Here is a 21,355-nt window from a genome sequence, read left to right as displayed (position 1 = left end):
TAGTCATGTTTTTTACTTTGTTTGCTTATGTGTTTTAAGTGCCCTTTTTAATGCAGTGTGATCAACCATTATTAAATGCTTAAGTAATTAGAATGGATTGTCCATGTTGATTTATTTGGTTATGTGTTGCAGACATTTACCTTGTTATATTTATGATTAGAGAGATATTTGTTACTCATGTTATGTTTACATTTGAGAGGACCCGAGGGTCAGATGTTACACTTTGATTCTAGTATCATGGATTTTAGACTACTAAGTTGTTCAGTTAATCATATTGCATGATGATGCCATTTTGAGATGACAGTGTGTTTTATGATGATATATGGTTACCTGGTTATCTGGTATTTGGACATACCTTTGATTTTGTTATGTGATGGAATTAATGCTATGGTTATTTACTTCATTCCTGCGTTGTTATGCTTTATGCGAACGTGAGTGATGTAAATAGATTATTTTAATATAATTAAATAAATGGTTAAATTAGGTGATTTAATGCATTTATTGTTTCGGCTATGTTATTATATGCAATTGCACTTGATCGTGTTGTTTAGTGTGCAAGATTTATATCCCTGGCAGTGGCACATGGAGTTAGTGATTCAGCCTTTCATATTTTACCAATGTCATCATTATATGGTCGACGTATCTTTAATTAAATGTTTATTTTAAACTTTTCGGTGATTATTAAATCCGAACTCATTTGCATTATGTGATTAGACCAGTAAGCATGTCTGTGCATTTAGAGGTTCGCATTGTCGCGAAAGTTATTAAGGAGATTTATGTGTTTTTGGGTTTTTGAGCTTTTTAATTGATTTATTTTAATTTCTAGCAGCTTTGCCATAGATGAATTCCTATTTATAGGAATAGCCTATTTTCGTTTGGTTCGGTTCGAGGTTTAACTAGATTGGTTGGTTAAATGCCCTAATCGATTATTCACCCAAAAAGTGAATAAGTATCCAAAAGGAATTTAATTCCTCACTTCTCACTTTTGAATTTGGAAAGTTGGAGAGTAAAACCCAAAATCCTCTTCATGAGGATTTACTGTTTTGTTCGTTGTGGGAGCTACGGGCATGGGATCGTTGCGAGGTTGAACTCGTTGGATCCAGCTCGGGGAAACTTTGGATGGTCGCGATTTTCAACCACTTCTGCGGGTGTTTTATTTTCTGGTTCAGATTCCCGTTTTGCCCTTTTGGCTGTGAGGTAGGGCTTTCCTATTTTATTGTTTCTGCTCCGTTTTTGCTTCTGTTTTTTGTAGCCGTTTGTTTGGAGGCTGAGAACTAGTGTTCCCCTCCGTTTTTGTATGTTAGTTCTACCCGACTGGGCGAGTATGAACATTTCCCTATTTTTCGGGATGAGGGTTTGGAGTTTTGCACCATTATGCTGGCTGTTTTTGCATACGGTGTCCAATTTCATTTTTTTTGGATTTTTGAGGTTTTTGAACCCAAAGGCCAAATGGGTTTTAATTTTGAAGTTTTCCAAATTTTGGAGTTTTTACCTCGTTTTACGTGCCACCCTGTTTTCTCAGGTTTTCTTGGCACAATGTGGGTCATGGACCTTGATGATCCGTTGGATATCAGTCAGAGCACTTTTGCACTTTTATGTTGCATTGGGATGTGTGTTGCATCCGTACTCCCAACGTTGTGTTCGATTGAGTGATTTTATACCCGTTATGGTTTCTTTTGGACCTTTGCTTTGTTTCATGGACATTGGGATTCGTGTAGAATCCATACTCTCAGATTGAGGCCGGTTGAGTAAGTTCATGACTTTTGGTCTTGTTGCATCATTAGGATTCGTGTAGAATCCATACTCTCGAATTGAGGCCGGTTGAGTGATTTTATGATGTATGGTTTTATTGGCTTTGAGATTCGTGTAGAATTCATCCTCTTGAGTTGCTTTCGGTTGGGTGTTTGTTTTGCATTGTGTTCTCATCCTGTCCTTGTGTTGTGATCTTCGTGATGGTGGTGCGCCACACACGAGTACGTGCATGTACGTTTGTCAGAGGACTTGCGGGTCTCGACCTTCCATATCTTTTCTGGAAATTTTGATCATTGGGGTTGGGATGGGAGTATGCATGCCCACGAGCACTTGTTGTAGGATGAGCATGGGTAGGGTAGGGTAGCATCTGGAGGGGGCTTCTATCTCGTAGCTCGGCATTTATGGCGTCGAAGGTTGACGGAGGATATGAAGTTTTAAGTAAGTGATAACTAAATTTAAATGTGTGAGTGTTAATAAAATTTACGATAATGAAAAGATCCTCATTCGTGTGATGGTTCCAAGGGAGTCCCTTGAGAGTGTTGCCACACGTGATCCAAGCTTAGGCTTTTGGATGCCAAGCGACTCTCCATGATGTCAGCCCCTACTTAGTAGCCTTTTGAGTGTTTGACCAAGACCTGTACTCCTTGCATTGTCTTAGGTTCTTGGTTCAGCCATCATACTATCTGGCGTGAGTGTTAGCCATGGATGTTGTGTTTTATGTGTGTTTGTGGTTGGATCATTATCTCCACCAGCACTGTGGGTGTGGACCTATGGGTGCCACGTGGTTGGGAGGCATAGCTACCTTCACCACTGCTAGGGACTGGTGTATAGAGACAGTCTCTTATCCTAGTACGACTGTTGCTGGATGTTTTCACTCGATACTTCGGGTTCTAGAGTTTGCTTTCTTGTGATTTATGCTTTCATTGGAATGCTTGGATATCATGTTTAGATGATGTTAGTTTATTTGATGCATTCCCTTATCATGATGGTTAGCATATGATTAGATGATGGCATTTGATTTAGTAATATATATGTTGCTTACTGTTGTCTAGCATGTGATAGGTGATGTTATCCACTGTAGGATTATCTTATGCTTTACTACTAGCATGTTAGATTTCCTTATGCTTTTATTGTTGCATGTTTTAGTAGTGACATCCCTATTATGATAGTATTGACGATCTGGTTGGTGGCTTGGGATGTTACGCGTGGGGGATGGCTAGGACCCATAATGGTCTTATGATGCTATTGACGGTTGGGAGGAACTGCGCACTTATTTGGTTGTTTAGTTCTGAAATGTATTTTGTTCATTGCGATGTTTATTTCAGTATGTGCTTTGCTTTTATGTTTTAGATGGTTAGATGTTCCTCTTTCCTTGTTGTTAGTACTCTCGAGTGTTCATTCCTTGATTTAAGTGGATCCAGTACTCCCCGGTGTGGAGGTTTCCTTGTTTGTTTAGCTTTTTGTTTGCATTTTATGTCACGCTGATTTGTTTCCTCGTGCAAGATTGTTTCTTCCTCGTGCGAAAGAATACACTTCCCGCGTGAGAATGTAAATCTTCGTGCAGTGCATAGGAATCCTCGCGCGAGAATGTGAATCCTCGTGTGAAGCTCAATAGTCCTTGCGCGAAGTGCGCACTTTCTCGCGCGAAGCGGTGAAAGATCTCACGCGAAACTCGAGACCAATTTTCTTTCTCGCGCGAGAAACAGGGGCTATCTAGGCTTGTCGGATGAAGGTTTGGAAGTTGGTTTTGAACACCCTTTTGGTTTTTACACCTTCCTGGTTCAAAACAGATTTCCTAGGGGTTTGAAATATATTGTTTAAGTATAAGTTGATGTATATTTAATTCCTTATACTTAAGATATATTTTAATATATGCGACAAATCTTTTGAGATAGGTTTCAGACCTCTCGAAGACAAGTTAAGGATTCTAGGAAATTTCAAGGCTTCAGAAATTCAGACTTAACCAATTTTCAGGGCTTCAAGATTTCAGGCTCAGCCAAAATTTAGGATTTTGCATTTTACCCCAGCTCAGTGTTTTGTTGATGAGTGGTTGTTCTTGAACCCTCATCTTGTTGTGGTGGTTGTTGGCTTTTGTTCGCGTTTGTCTTTTGGTAGTGGCGTTTGGAGATTCATTGGTTGTCGGGATTGTGGTGAAGTCTTCTGTTGCAATCTTTGTGATCCATGTATGATGTTGTCATGTGCATTCATACTTGTAAAAAAAAAATATCTTGGCTTGATTTGAATCCTTGTTTCCAAGGATCTTCAAGCGGGGCATTACTAACCTTCTCTCATGCTAATACTTTTTTATTCACAAGGACATGCCAAGGAGAGAAATTGATAACCTGAATTAGTTCATCAAAGGATTAAGTATTGAAGATACATCTTTTGATACAAGTAAAGTTCCCCATGTTCAAACCATACCCAAACATATGGAGTAGGAAGAAGGACATGCAATCACTAGATGTTTGGAAGGACACTTCTCTCAAGTTAATTTTGAATATGGGGCGGGGGCCCTAGCTCGGTTGGCTAAATCTTCCCTGATGCAGGGGGTTGGTCACGGGTTCTAATCTCCTCCGTCCTTGTGGTACCGGTGGGCGTGTCGCGCCAGTGCTACCGGTCACGTTAAAAAGTTTACCAGGCACACTACAGTTTATAGGGGGGCCGTGTTGCCCCGATTCCTGCAGTTTAAAAAAAAAAAAAAAAGTTAATTTTGAATACTTTTGTATTACCAAACATTATAGATTGTAGTTTACTTCAAGATGTAATTATGTGTACTTAAGAGGTAGCTAGTCAAGTGTTACCCAAGCATTTTCTACATTTTTTTAGTCTCTTAAACTATATAGTAACTCAGATGCCTTCTATTTCTGTGATGCAACCCAACTACTTTCACTACATTTATACAAAAATTTTGAGGTATTTAAGGACAATGCATATTATTACTCAAAATTATTTTTATAAAGATAACTTTACTTGAATATTAGTTAATTTGATCTTTTTTTCTTTTTTTTTAAGAGGGGTAAACGCTTTGACCTGGAGCTATGAACCAGTGAGGCCACAAATGGGGGACCTCATCCCCATGAGATTTGAACCTTGATGGCAAGGATAACAACATAACAACTTAACCATCACAACATGCCACTATTGGCATAGTTAATTTGATCTTGTTAATGATTTAGTCTTTTGAATAAATGTTAAGTTGATCATTTTTTTAGAGTGACATGAATTCAACTTTGTTGCTTTACCTAAACCTAACAACTTTTCTCATGTGGGCATTTAATGATTTTCTTCCTCCCTACAATTGTTGATGATCTAAATTTACTTTTGAAAGAAGAGAGAAGATAGTCACAACATGTCCTCTCAACCCACACAATATGGTGGAGATTCTATATTGGAATATGGAAACACTTAAAAACTATTTGCCAATTTAGGCATCAAAACTATATGTCAATGTTTATCTTCTAGCAAGATTTAAATGTAAGGGAGAGCTTTTTTTCAAATCTTAGAAGGCGTACAAATCAGTCAGATCTGACATCATCCTCTTCATAATATTTAAATGTATCTTGTCATAGGATGAAAAGGAGATGAAGTACAAGCATCCTTATTGATGAAGGCCAAGACACATTAAATTTTCTCAATTTTCATGCCTTGTCACTCACAATAATTGTATTCCCCATAAAATCTGACTCAATTAAGTTATTTGAGTTTCATTTAAATACATTCCATACTCCATTCATACAGTTGTTTCTCTTTATGACTACCTATAAATTACATAAATACAACACTCTATGTCTCATTATACCTCCTTGTAACATTTAATTGGAAGTTTCTCAAGCCTTTCCAAGAAATCTATTTTCTACAAATCTTGTTGTAAAAATGTTCACATGCTCTGTGCTTCCACATTTTACACACATATCTAGTAAAGTATTCCACTTCCCATCATGCTCAAGCATTTCCAACCATGGTATTTGACAAAAATCTAACTTTCATCATGCTTTAATGTATGTCCATACTTTTTTCTAAGGATCCCATTTTATCACGAGTAGGTAGGATGTTGGAAAAGGTTATTGAAGCAAGCTTTACACCTACTTGCAATCTCTTGAGAGTTTATGAAGCCTTTAAAAAAAGTCCATTCTATGCATATCCTGTAACCATTACAATCCATAAGACTACCATTTTCTCTAGAATATTTCCATTGGCGACATTATGAAAATATCCTCGATAACATCAAATTTGGTTAAGATTCAATCAAGGAAATTTGTAGATTGACTATATTTGTTAATATAAACAAATCTTAAAAGTGTAGAATATTATGAAGAAGAGGAAATAACAAAGATTTATATTTACAACATTTTCAATGTGTTCCCATGTATTTGACTGCTACTTTAATATCTAGGAGGACCTATAAAAAAATATAATAGGACATAACTTTAACTTTAATTTGTCTACAATGGATGCTACTATGTATAAGACTACCTTCTACAATGACACATTTTCGTAGATATATGCTTTTATACACTTCCTTTTTTATGTTATGGAGCTTCATTTTTTTTAATCAAATACCTGTTATGATTAACCATAGACAAAAATAATAGTTATATGCAAATATAACCAATAACAGAAAATAATAAATCACATAGAAGAGAATACAAGACACCAATATTTAACATGGTTCACCCAATCCTTGGGCTACATCCACCAAACAACGAGTCCAATATTATTATTATCCAGTGATTATAATCTGCAATCCCTTACAACTCAATATTGTCGTAAGAAGCTACAATATCACCATAAATTATGAAATCCCTAACCCTAAGCCATTTTATACAAACTTTTTCTGCTTACAAAATTAGGGCTAGAATAAGTCATCCAATAGAAAAATAACATCTGACACCTTTTACAATAGTAGGGTCATTTTTGGCTTCGAGACCACTGCCTCCGAAAACCCTCATAAGGCCATTACCCCACCCTGTATTGTGACGAGGAGTGCACCTGCTTGACCTCATCTTGGGGGCACTACCCCGAAATCCCCATAGAAATAATCTAGGGAGAAACTGCACCGAATAAACCTCCAAGCCTAATTAGGCTCCACATCAAAACAATCTCCCACTTGGAGATTGACCAAACTCCACAACAATAACCTCCCACTTGGAGACTAATCATAGCACCACTAAACCTGTAACTCCCATTGGAATATCAAACCACCATGGACTCTACTATTCTTTTATCCTGTTCAGTCTAGAAGACCAACTAAAGCTGAAGAGGAGTTCAAATTGTCCCTTGTTATTGCCTTGGTAAACATATCTAGTGGATTATCATTTGTACGCGTCTTCTCCATCTTTAACTGTCCATCATCCAAAATTGACCGAATGAAGTGGCACTACAACTTTATGTGTTTTGTCTTTGAATGTAGAGCAAAATTTTTGGCAAGATGAATGACACTCTAACTATTTGTAAACAAATAATTGTCCCTCTATGGTTGTCCCAATTCTTCCATGAAAAAATGAAGCCATATCATCTCCTTGGATGCCTCTATAGTAGCAACATACCCTGCCTCTGTAGTGAATAAAGCATTCATCTTTTGTAACCAAGAAACCCAACTCACTACTTCCCCACCTATAGTAAATACATAACCTATAGGACTCCGCTTGGTATTAATATCCCCTGCCAAATTTGAGTCAACATAGCCCTGTAAATCAGTAATAGAGCCCCCAAAATATAAACACTTATTAGATGTTCCTTTCAAATATCTAAGAATCCATTTAACTGCATTCCAATGCTCAATCCTTGGATGACTCATATACCAGCTAACAACTCCCACTGCATGTGCAATATTTGGCCTCATACATACCATAGCATACATTAAGCTTCCTACAACTGAAGCATAAGGTACCTTGGACACCTTATCCTCCTCTTCTTGTGTCTTTGGACACATCTCCTTAGTCAACTTCAAATGACAAGGTAAAGGTGTGCTGATAGGGTAAAAGCACAAACCTGTGTCACCTTTTATAAAGGAAACGTGATATCAAAATTTAAACTCTTCAATTTTAACAACATAAAAGTGGCATTTGTGTTTAGAATTTGAAGATGATGTAAAATAATGAAATGTGTAAAATTGGATGAAGTCTATGTTTGTAATTTTTTTTTTAAATAATTGAGTGAAAATTTTATTTATTTTCAAATTTTTTAAGTCCATTTTTGAATTTTTTTAAAATGCTAAAAATATAGAGTTTTTTTCCCATCAAACAAATATATGCAAATGTTCATATTTTGGTCTGATTTTGGAATATGTTAGAGTTGACATGTATACCTTGTGCACCAAAAAAGAAAAATTGAAATTCAGTTAATATTTTTCAAGTTATAACTAGTCAAAGTCAAAGTTATCAGAAATTGACAGATTTTTTCTCCCGTCAAACTTTTTCATCAAATCTACATATTTTTTTTAAAAAATTGCATATTCTTGAAGAAGACTCTATCCTCTAGTGCAACATTAAAAAATAATAATTTTTGAACATGATTTACTATTTTTTTCCTATTTTTGAATTGACATCTTCCTGAATCTTAAAATACCTACTTGTAATATTTTCAAATCATAACATATTATCCATAATCAAAATATTTAAAAAAATTATATGATCATAATATTGACTCTAAGACCTACAAAAGTATATTTTTAGTTTTAAAAAAAAAATCAATTTAGTAGGTCAAATTGGCCTTCAAAGTGAGATGTTTGCAGAAGTTCTTATTTTTGCTTGTGTGGCTGCCACCTAGGATGACCCATAGGCAGTTACCATTTCAACTGTAACCATTTCGGTCGAAAGGGATCCGACCAAAACCCCTATCAACCCAACAAACCTCAAGCAGTTAGTTTGGTTGTTTCATGTATAAAATAAGTTAGTTTGGCAGTTTCATGTATAAAATAAGATTTTTGTTTTCTTTATTTTAATAAATATAGAAAACAACGAAAAATAGAAGAGCATTTTTGGAAGAAAATGATTTTTGAAGCCATTTTCAGCAACTATTTCGTAGATTTAATCAAAATTGCAAAGGATCGAATATTTTTAAGGCGTTTTTTCTTGTCTACTTATTTTTATTTTTATGTATTCTAAATTGAAGCATTAGCTGGTATTTAGTGTTCAAAATCTAAATTAATTTTTTTCTATAGATTAAAGTATTCAATGGACAATAAAAGGAAAAGATAAAGGAAGTATGATAAGAAAAGAGATGACAAAATGAAAGGTCATACAAAACGTAACCAAAACCAACCTACTGAAATTCCTGAACAAGATGAGATTCATGAAGAGAATGAAAGTAATGAAGAGGAAGAAATTGGCAGTTCTACTGATAGAAACAAATTAGAAGGCATAACAAATTTGATGGATTTGGATGAGGAACTACTTTTCAACCAAATTCAATCTAAAGGTATGATAAATGATAACACTATTAGAAAGCATTGTCAAAACATGTGGGATGAGTATTTCAAAGATAAAAGTATATTTGGATAGACACAATTATTTGTCAAGTTATTTAGGAGAAAAGATATGAGACCTGTTTTAGAGTTGATGGGTGTTGATAACAGGAAAAACCATGTGCATAATATTAATAAAACAATAGTTGAAAACTTGCAAAATACTTATAACAAAATTGACAACACAACTCAAGGAGGTAGTTTGAGTAATGCATGTAGAGCATTGATGACTACTATGTCTAGTAGAAAATTGACACATAGAAAATAGGTACGTGCAATTTCTGATGTACTACATATATCTAAAAGAATTGTTTAGAGATACATCAAGAGGAGAAATATGCTAGATGATAACATTGAGAATAACAGGGTGAATATTTGTAGAGTTCCTGGAAAAGACAAAATTTTTGAAGATGTGAAAATACAATTTATTGTATTTTGAACCTTACATTCTCATGTTTCTTCCAACAGATGTGATACTATACAAATTAAAGATCAAGAAATAGGGGCCAAAATTGAACATCCAAAACATTTCATAGATATAACTCAAAGTGAATTATTTCAAACATTCAAGCAAGAATGTTTAAATGTCAAAATATGTCAGAGAATGTTTGAGAGTTTGTGTCCTTCCTTTCTACGCATAAATAAGATGTATGAAAATTTTTGTTGTCGAAATTATGCTGAATTTGGTCTACACTTGCAATCATATAAAAAGTTTATGGCAATACTTGATCCTAATTTGGTCATCCCTAGTAGTACAACACAATTTGTGAAGTCCATATTATGTGATAAATTAGAAGATTCAAATGAGTTCAAAGTGCAATGCATCAAAAATCAGTGTGAAGATTGTGGAGATTTACGCAAATTTTTTGAAATGCAAATTGAGAATATTAATGAATCCACACCAGTTTCATGGATGAGATATGAATATGAGACATACCAAAATAAAATAAGAGATGAATCCAAAAAAATTGTATTGAAGGAGAGTGAATTGTGTTATGATGAGTTTATGATTAAATTCTGTCCATTGATATATCCACATATCCAACATTGTCATGGTACACAATGGCAAGCTGAATAATTTCGTGATTCCAAAAATTGTTTTCCACCTAGTTGTATACTTTTACTTGTAGATTTTTCTGAGAATTATACATTTGCACCTCAAACAGAGCTTCAAGGGCAATATTATCATTCTGAACAAGCTGCAATATTTGTGCAAGTGACCTATAGACATGCACAATTTGAGGTGGATGAGATAGAAAGGTTGGATGAAAATGAACGCATCATCATCAAAGAGGTTCATTTCTATATTAGTGATGATAGAGTTCATGATAGGAGTTATGTGGCTCATTGTTTTGCAATGTTCTCTGAAGATCTTAGAAATCGTGGAATAAATGTTTCAGAGCACTGGATTTGGTCTGATGGATGTGCAAATTAGTATACATGAACTTACACATTTATTTAACTTTATTTTAACTTATATTTATTTGTATGTATGACTATTTTGATTTGATACATGTACACATATAATTGTAGATACTTATCATGTTTCATGTTCACAGGGCAATTCAAATATGCAAAAGCATTTAATTGGTTAGCAATGCAACATGCTAGAACCAATGTTAGGTTTTATGGAATTTCTTTCAAAGTGAATGTGGAAAAGGGGAGCATGATGGAGTAGGAGCATGTATAAAGCGTGTGCTTTGACAACATGAACTTGCAGGTAAATATATGCATTTAATGTGCATGTTTAATACTAGTAGCATATATTTTAAATTATATATATACATATTGTATGTACATACAAGGAATAGGATAAAGAGTGCAAATCAAATTGTTGAATGGTGCAAAGTTCATTTTGCTACTCGAGATACTGAATACAATAAGCGTTACTTTTGGGAAGTGAAAGGTGAACTAAATTATATTTATTTTTAATGTATTTTTCAAATTCTTGAGTTTTTTATTAAAATATTTATTTTGAAATATGACAATTATTTTTGTACTTGTAACAAATATAGATCGATCTAATCCTTACAATTGTCAAATGATTCCTGGTATTAGAAGTTTACATTAAGTGATGACTATAGGAAACCATAAACCTATAGTAATTAAAGTAAGAGAGAAAACATGTTTTGTGATGACTGCATTAAGGACAATCCAGTGAGTGCATGTGAAAATATTGTGAATGGATATGTTTCACATTGGGATTTGAAGGAGATAGTTAGAAAGCCTCCTTTTGAAGATGTTGACACTGACATTGACATTCATGATCTTGTATATTCAGCTAATTATGAGCACATTTCTGATTTAGTTATGGCAAGTTTGTGTGCATATATACATATATATACATTAATATACATTTATATTTATTTTAAAATTAATTTATATTTATCTATTTTTATATACATGCAAGAGATATTTTTGCAGTTCAAGCCTTACCAGATAATGTGAAAAATGTTGAGTATTATCTTTTAAGATGCACAAAAGCAAAACACAAGTTGCTAGAAGGAACTATAGATGCTGATGAACAGTCATATCCAATTGGATCAGTTGTTATTGAAGGAACATATTATCAACAAACAAGGGTAACTGATAGTGGTATTGAATTTATTGAATACAAGCATGGAGCAAAGGTTTTACATTATAGTAACCACGTTATAGCAACCAAATTACAATTTGAAGCAATACAAAGAAGAGGACGTCGTGGAAATCAAAAGTGGAAATTGTCTATTGAAGAACATGAAAAACTTCTAGAGATAATAAAAATTAGAGAGGATCCTAACAATACAATGTTTGTGGAGCTCTAGTTTACCTATGCACTTATTGTGGAGCTCTATATCTATCTAGCTCTTATACTTTCACATTTAATGTTGACAGGATATTTGTTTTATAAATTTGTATACATTAGATCATTTATCTTGGATATGCGATTTATTAGGACCATGCTTTGTTATTTTTATTTAAATTAGACATGGATATCTCATTTAAGACAACCTCTTAGGACCTCCCCTTAGGACTACCTATTAACTAACCTCCCCTTAAGACCACCTATTAGGACATCCCCTTAGTACCACTTTTTAGGACCTCTCCTTAAGACAACCCCTTTAGTATTTGTATGTATTTATATACATTGTTTATGTTTTCTTATGATTGTTAATGTTGTTATGTATTTATGTACATATAATCTTTATGTTCTTATATGATACATTCTTTATGTTTGTATATAATCTTTATGTTCTTATATGTATTAACTTTTATTAATTAAATATTGTAACATGCATTCTTTAGGTCATGTTTTCTTTATATGTTCTTATGTACATGTATATGTTATATTCTTACCTGTGCATTAATCTACATTCTTATATATGTATAATTTAGGATCTCCCCTTAAGACATGTCATTAAATATAGTTAATTATACTTAGATTAAGGCATAAAAAACAATAACATATACATAAACATGAATATTGAAAACATACATGTCTACATTTAACATGAACATAGTTACATACATCTATGAAATAAAAAATACATTCTAATCTACATTCTTATGTATAATTTAGGATCTCCCCTTAAGATATGTCATTAAATATAGTTAATTACACTTAGATTAAGGTATTAAGATGAATAACATATACATAAACATGAATATTGAAAACATGAATAAGGTATTAAGATGAATAACATATACATAAACATGAATAACACATACATAAACATAAAAGATTAAGACATTAAAAGATCAATTTAACATGTACATAAGACATTAAGTTCTAGTACTCTTTATGTTTTTAAATTTGTATTAAATTTATTGATTAAATATTGAAAACATACATACATTCAACATGAACATAAGACATGAACATAATATGTACATCTATGTAAAATAACACATGTATGAAATAATGTATACATACCCATGTAAAATGTATCCAAAATACCATATAAAATGTGTCCAAAATACCACATCAAATATCTCTAAAATACCACATGTATCAAATGTATCTAAAATAACATGTACATCCATATAAAAGTATCTGAAATAAGACATGTATCTGAAATAACATACATATCCATATAAAAGTATCTGAAATAACACATGTATATGAGATAACATACATCTTTGGATATAAAAGTATCTAAAATGACATGTATATATATATATATATATATATATATATATATATATATATATATATAATATCCTAGCAACATCAATGAAATAGACACATGTGTAAACTAAGATCAACCACATCCCCTCCTAATCCTTGACCCCAAAGGGCTCTATGATCTGGATCTGCACCCTGTGTCAAATGAAAGAAATTTGTAAAATTATACATATTCATGTATACGTGCATGTATTAAATATCATATGTACAATATATATCCATCCAATATATATAATAAAAAATACATAACATACCTGCGACTCATGTCGTGGAGGATCTATTAGGGTCTGAAGATCTCCAAAACGCAACAGACTATCACTAAGACCCTATAGAACACACATCTACATGTACGCAAGTTAAATTGAATCACTCAAGAATATATATGTATAGACCTAAGCACATACACATAAAAGATCTTGAGTACGCTAAATAAGTTGTATACATGCATAAATTATAGTAACAAATAAATATAAACATATATATAAATTTACAATATTTACTGTAGCATCATGTAGTGCTCTGCCAATCTGACTGATATCTAAGTCATGTAGTGATAGAGTAATCTCTGAATCATGGAACATAGGTGCTTTAAGGCTAGGCATGTAGGAGCAGGTGCTACAGGATCCTGAGTAGGTGTGGGGATAAGTGTTATATGACCCTTTGTAGGAGCAGGTGTTCTATGCCCCTTTGTAGGAGCAGGTGTTGTAGAATGTACAGGGATATCCTCCTATCTCTATGAGGGTTGTGGTCTTGTTGTGCATGACAAAATATGATTGATGTGTCCACCAATGTCATGAAGAGGAATCCCCATGACCATTGACAGTACCTGATATGATCCAAGAAGATCATATGCTAAATAAGATGCCATACGGCGCAATGCATCCACATCTGATATAACCAAAACTTCTAGTGGCAATGGTATATCTGCCATCTCATTTAGATCATCAGCTCCTGTGTTAGAGGATGCACCTGTCGAAATGGGACCATGAGATCGTAGCATATATCTACCATATCTATCTGAAGATATCTCTTGTAAGTGTGTGGCAATGCTAGAAAATATTTGACTCTTGACTGTATCATTAGGAACACTCAAACCCGCAACAGTCATCTATGGACCTCTCGGCATGACCAAAAGGTTTGAACCCACCATTGCCCATTTATTAATGGGCGCAGGGGTGTCCGTAGGTCTAAATCTCTCTGACAATCAGCCTAGGCCCTGTCCAACATGACCTAGAAAATCTATATAGTCGACATCATGATGTAAATGAAATTCTGTAAACAATTGTTTGCAGAAATAAAGAGGAAACTCATCCTTCTGTGGCCACCTGTGATGTGTAGCTAACCACCGAGGATATATAGATGGAGTGATGAGCCGATCTGTACACTTCATCACTGAATAACCTCTAACCCTAGCCCTATTTGTACAAAAGGGAAACATGGTCTTCACCATAGTGGTGGAGACCTCACCATCAGTCTGTGAATACTTCACAATGCCAGTGACACTATAAGAAAGGGAAGAGTAAAATGTCTCAATACTAATATCATCAAATGGGTTGTATGCAGAGATCATCTCAATCATCTGGCACAACTCATCTCTAATAGAAACAATCTTCTCCCTATTAGGGAGAGTGGTAGAAGCTAACAATGTAGAATCAAGATACTTGAGAGCATGAGATAATCTAGCAATAGTATCTGCAAATATACGCTGACTCTCCTCAGTGGATGATGTCGGTCTATGTGTTGTACTTGACTCAGCACTAAGACCCCCTCCATGAACACTAGCCTCCCCTAAGGACGTAGGTGCTCCACCAATACTAGATGCCATAATGAAATATGCAAATATCTCTATCTATAAATGTAGAGTTAAGATATACATACATAATTACATATAAAATTGAAAGTTAAATTTAATTTTAAAAATGTATGTATACAAATATGTACAAATTTGAATGTAACTAAAAGTATGCACATGTTATTTAGTACATCTAGCTCAAGTATGTGAGCATCTAGCTCATGTATGTGAATAAAAAATATTCATGTATGTTATAATTTAATACATCTAGGTTTACTATGTTAATGTTTTCTAAAACTAATAGGTTTGTAAAATGTATTTGTTATTTAGTACATATAGGTTTACTATGTTAATGTAACTAATATAGGTTTGTAAAATGCTATGTTATTTAGTACATATAGGTTTACTATGTTAATGTTTTCTAAAATGTAACTAATAGGTTTGTAAAATGTAATGTTATTTAGTACATATAGCTTTACTACGTTAATGTGACTAGTGGGTTTGTAAAATGCTATGTTATTTAGTACATATAGGTTTACTATGTTAATGTTTTGTAAAATGTAACTAATAGGTTTGTTATTAATGTTTTCTAAAATGTTTTCTCTTTAATACATATAGGTTTACTATGTTAATGTAACTAATAAGTTTGTAAAATGCTATGTTATTTAGTACATATAAGTTTATTATGTTAATGTTTTCTAAAATGTAACTAATAGGTTTGTTGTTAATGTTTACTGTGTTAATATTTTCTAAAATGTAACTAAAATATTATCAACTACTAAAAAAAACACTTAAAATATAATTAATTTAATTATTAAAACACTTTAAAACAATTTATTTAATTAATGTTACCATGTAATAACAAAAAAAACACAAAAAAATAATAAAAATGCACCTACTTATTACGGCCAAAACACCCTAATCGCCTGATAGCCGCAACTGTAAAACGCAACAGTGAAAATGACTGCCGAGAGTCATTTTTTGGTATTTATAAAGTCAGGGGGTTACGACCGAAACCCTTTCGGCTAAAAGGGTTTTGGCCCTAAACCTATCTGCCACATAAGCGCAGGAAAGTGCCATGTTTGTATGGCTAAAAAGGTTACAACCGAAACCCTTACAACCAAAAACCCCACGGATATCACGAAAGGTGACACAGGTTTGTGCTTCCACCCGACAGCTTTACCATTCTCCATAGAGAAACGTTGCAACAACTGTTCAATATAATCAGCTTGAGAATGTCGATTTTTGTTCTTTCTATCTCTGCAAATCTTCATACCAAGGATTTGTTTTACTGCCCCCAAATCCTTCATAGCAAATGAATGTGCTAGCTGTTCTTTTAACCCCTTAATGGGATACATGTTAGACCTAGCTACAAGCATATCATCAATATATAAACATAAAATAATGTAGTTTTCATCATCCAACCTCTTAAAATAAACACAATGATCTAAATGACACCTACTGTATCTATGCTCATGCATAAAACTGTCAAATTTCAGATACCATTGCCGAGGTGCTTACTTTAAGCTATGCATACTTTTCTTCAATCTGCACACTAAGTTCTCCTTACCTTTGACCTCAAATCCCTATGGATGTGCCATATATATCTCTTCATCCAAATCACCGTGAAAAAAAGTTGTTTTAACATCAAGCTGCTCCAAATGCAAATCTTCATCAACCACAATACTTAAAACAATACAAATAGAAGTCATTTTAACAACATAAGAAAATATCTCATCAAAATCAATCCCAATTTTCTGTGCAAATCCTTTTACCACTAACCTAGCTTTAAATCTTTTCTTACGTCCATCCTCTTCTTTCAACCTATAAACCCATTTATTTTGTAAAGCCCTTTTACTTGTAGGAAACTTGCATAAAGCCCATGTCTTGTTTTTCAACAAAGAGGCCATTTCTTTTTTCATTGCAAACTCCCACTGAATCTTTGTATCCACCTACACAACTTCGTCATAACATTCAGGTTCACCAACATCAGTAAGTAAAATATAGTACAAAGAGGGAGAAAAGCTATTTGGAGGTCTACTTAGCCTTGTTAACCGTCTAACATTCACTAGGGTGTGTGGTATTTGTTGTTGCAATTATTGTAGATCATGAGGAACTATTGGAACATTAGCTTTTGGAATATCATTGAACACTACATAATGATTTTGTTTCTTCTCATGTTGTTGCAACATATCTTTGTACAACACTTTCTCATTGAATATGACATCCTTGCTTCTTACAATTTTAAAATTTTCAAAATCCCAAAGCCTATAACCAAATTCATCAATGCCATATCCAACAAATATACATTTCTTTGACTTAGCTTCCAACTTGGTTTTATTTCCAAAATCTATATGTGCACATGCTTCACAACCTAAGGTTACGAGAAAATAATAACTCGCCTTCTTACCAGTCCATGTTTCCTTTGGAATACCACAACACAAAGGAGTAGAGGAACCTCTATTAATCAAATATACAATAATATTAACAGCCTCCACCCACATGTTTAAGGGCAACCCAACATGCAACCTCATGCTCCTTGCACGCTCCATTATTGTCTTGTTCATGCATTCAACCACTCCATTTTCTTGTGGAGTCCTTGGAATTGTTTTCTGTCTATGAATCCCATTACTGGAGTAATAATCTTCAAATTCATGACTACAATACTCACCACCATTATCAGATCTGAAACATTTTAATCTCTTTCCAGTCTCATTTTCAACCAAGCATTTTCTTTTCTTAAAAGTTAGAAATACATCAAATTATTGTCTAAGGAAATAAACCCATACTTTTCTAGTTGCATCATCAATTAATGTAACATAGTAATGAAATCCACCAAGGGAAGATACTTGAGCCAGTCCCCATACATCTGTATGCAAAAGCTCTAATTTCTCGTTTTTCTTTTTCCTTCTTCCTCTTCACAAAACTAACTCTCTTTTGTTTTCCATACACACAACTTTAACATAAATCCATATTTACACATTTCAGACCTGGTAAAACTTTATTTGAATGAAGTAATTCATACCTTTCTCACTCATATGCCCAAGTTTGTAGTGCCATAACGTTGTATCAGAATCTACAACAATTGTTTGTTCTCTTTGCTCAATTGCAACAACTATTCTTGAACATTCATTTTGTTATGAAATAATTAAAGTAGAAGGAACAATATGACCTATACAAAGATATACGGTGTCTAATTTCACACCTTTTGCTACTACAAGGGAACCTTTTGAAACCTTCCAATTCTTATCATTAAAAGTATCTACACAACCCTCGTCACTAAGTTGCTCTATTGGAATTAAATTCCTACTCAACCTTGGAACATGTCTTATCTCATGTAGTAGCCAATGATTCACATTCTGCAACTTAATCTTAACTTTTCCCTTTCTAACAATTTGAAAGCGTTCATTATCCCCCAAATAAACAAGCCCAAAATCCCTTTGGACATAATCAATAAATTAACCTCTATGGGGTGTAGCATGAAATGAGGCCCCAAAATCTAAAACCCAAGAATAATAAACACTTTCTAAAGAAAGAAGCAAAGCATCCTCTTTGGATTTGTTATTTACCACATTTGCCTCCTTGTTTCCATCTTATTTGTCTCTTTCATCGTTCTTTCGAGTCCATCAATCTTTCTTCTTATGCCTTGGTTTCCCACAGTACCGACAATCTCTTGGTCCTCTGGATTGAGACCTTTTTCCATTTGATTTTTCTCTTAATTTCCCACAATTTCCAAAATTAATTCCTCTCCCAGTCATTCTACCTTTGCTTTGTGCATTCAAAACACTTCTTGATGTAGATCCACTTGAGGTTTTCCTACGAGTTTCCTCACTCAAAATAACACCAATCACATCATCAAATTTTAGGGTATTAGACCTAGAAATATAATTACTCACATCCATTACCAAGCCATTCCAATTTTCTGACAAAGAACACAAAATCAAAAGAGCCCTAATTTCTTCATCAGAATTGACATTCACAGAAGATAACCAACTAGTAATGGTATTACTCATTCAAAAAATATGCAATACATCCACCTTCTCCCATCTTCATATTAAATAAATGCTTCATGGGAAATACCTTGTTTGAAGTAGAGGGCTTTTCGTACAATTTCACTAGGGTTTGCATCAACTCTTCCATCATCTTCACTTTTGTAATGTTAAATGTCACTAATGGTGTCAAGCATAATTGAATACTTCCAAGTGCTTTTCCGTCTTTCAAATTCTCCTAGTCCTCATTTGTCATAGTTCCTTGTTTCTTGGTTTTCCCTTCCAATTGCTTCCATAAATCCTTTTGATAAAGATAGTCCTCCGTTTGCATTTTCCATTACTGAAACTTCTAACTATTAAACTTCTCAACCTTTAGCTTACCCTCGTATGTCATCGCTCCCACTCAATCGTAAGACCTTCCTATAGAGGATAGCTAAAAAAAATGACGACAGTCTGGCTCTGATACCACTTGTTAGGATTAACCACACATAGAAATAACAATTACATGCAAATATAACCAATATCATAAAATAATAAATCACACAAAAGAGAAAAAAAACACCAAGGTTTAACATGGTTCACCCAATCCCTGGGCTACATCCACCAAACACCAAGTTCAATATTATTATTATCCAGTAATTACAATTTGTAGTCCCTTACAACTTAATACCACTACAAGAAGCTACAATATCACCATACATTATGAAATCCCTATTCCTAAGCCATTTTATACAAGCTTTTGTTGCTTACAAAATTAGAACTAGAATAAGTTGTCCAATAGAAAAATAGTAGCCGATGGCTTTTACAATAGTAAGGTCATTTTTGGCTTCAAGGCCGCTGCCCCCCGAAACCCCCATAGGGTCATTGCCCCTCAACCCCACCTTGTACTGCGACAGGCACTACCCCTTGACCCTATCTTGGGGGCATTGCCCCAAAACCCCTGTAGAAATAATCTGAGGAGAAACTACACCGAATAAACCTCTCAGTTTGATTAGGCTCCACATCACAACACCTATCGATCTTTGGGTGCAAGTTGTAGCTAACTTAAAGCGAGCAATATTGGGATAGAATAATTAAATAATCCCCAAATCAAATGGTAGGACATGCAAGGGTTGAGACATGTTAATCCCAACATTCATAAGATTTAATGTTGATGTTATAATTTTAGTTTGAGTGGAATACGCATTTAACACCCATACATAAAATTTGCCTAATGTATATTTGAATAAGAGAAATTAGGTGTTTCTAAAAAGTATCATTGGGGTTTGGGAAGAGTTCACAATTAGTAGCCAAGACTTAGGATAGTTTCAATAATGATCTAAGCAATATATAAAACAAAGATGTTGAATGTTAATGTAGAGAGAGTAGCATACAATTAAACATACAAAATGTTAACGACTAATACACAAACACATCATCCTATTAATAATACAAGTTTTCCATGATCAACAAATTTAATATTAATCTCGATTTCAATTGTCTCGTAGGATGTGAGAGAACCAAGAGATGTAGAAAGTGAATTGCTGTTATATTATTTAAGAATGAATCAAGTTGTGCGATTGTGTACTATCATATTATTTAAGAATGAATCAAGTTGAAATACAAGGTAGAGGTACATAATTAAAAGTCTTTAACACACTAATTGGTAGATAACAATTATATTAAAATTAGAAATTCAAATTTGAAAATAAAGAAACATGTTAAATACTTCATCTCCTGTAAATAACACAACACAAAACACAACATAATCTAAACTAAAAAGGACCTTCTAAAAATTGAATAACATGACATAACTAAATATTGCATTTAAAATTAAAACTACATACATTAACTATTTATCTCTTTCTATAATTCTCATATTTCATTTAAATTTAAAACTATAAGCTACATCGAATATAATTGATCAACTACTTATCCTAAGTACTAAAATTCTCATATGCAATAACTTTTAATAACACAAAACACAACGTAATCTAAACTAATCAAGATCTTCTAAAAATTGAATAATATGACATAACTAAATATTACATTTAAATTTAAAACTACACAATACATTAACTACTTATCCCACGTTCTATAATTCTCATATTACATTTAAATTTAAAATTACAGACTACATCAAATATAATTGATTAACTACTTAACTACTTACCCCAAGTACTAAAATTATCGTACACAGTAACTTTTAATAA

The sequence above is a fragment of the Cupressus sempervirens genome, chromosome 1 (assembly GCF_028749045.1).
Source record: "Cupressus sempervirens isolate cs-2001-9-10 chromosome 1, ASM2874904v1, whole genome shotgun sequence".
Lineage (NCBI taxonomy): Eukaryota > Viridiplantae > Streptophyta > Pinopsida > Cupressales > Cupressaceae > Cupressus > Cupressus sempervirens.
This window is presented reverse-complemented; position numbering follows the sequence as displayed.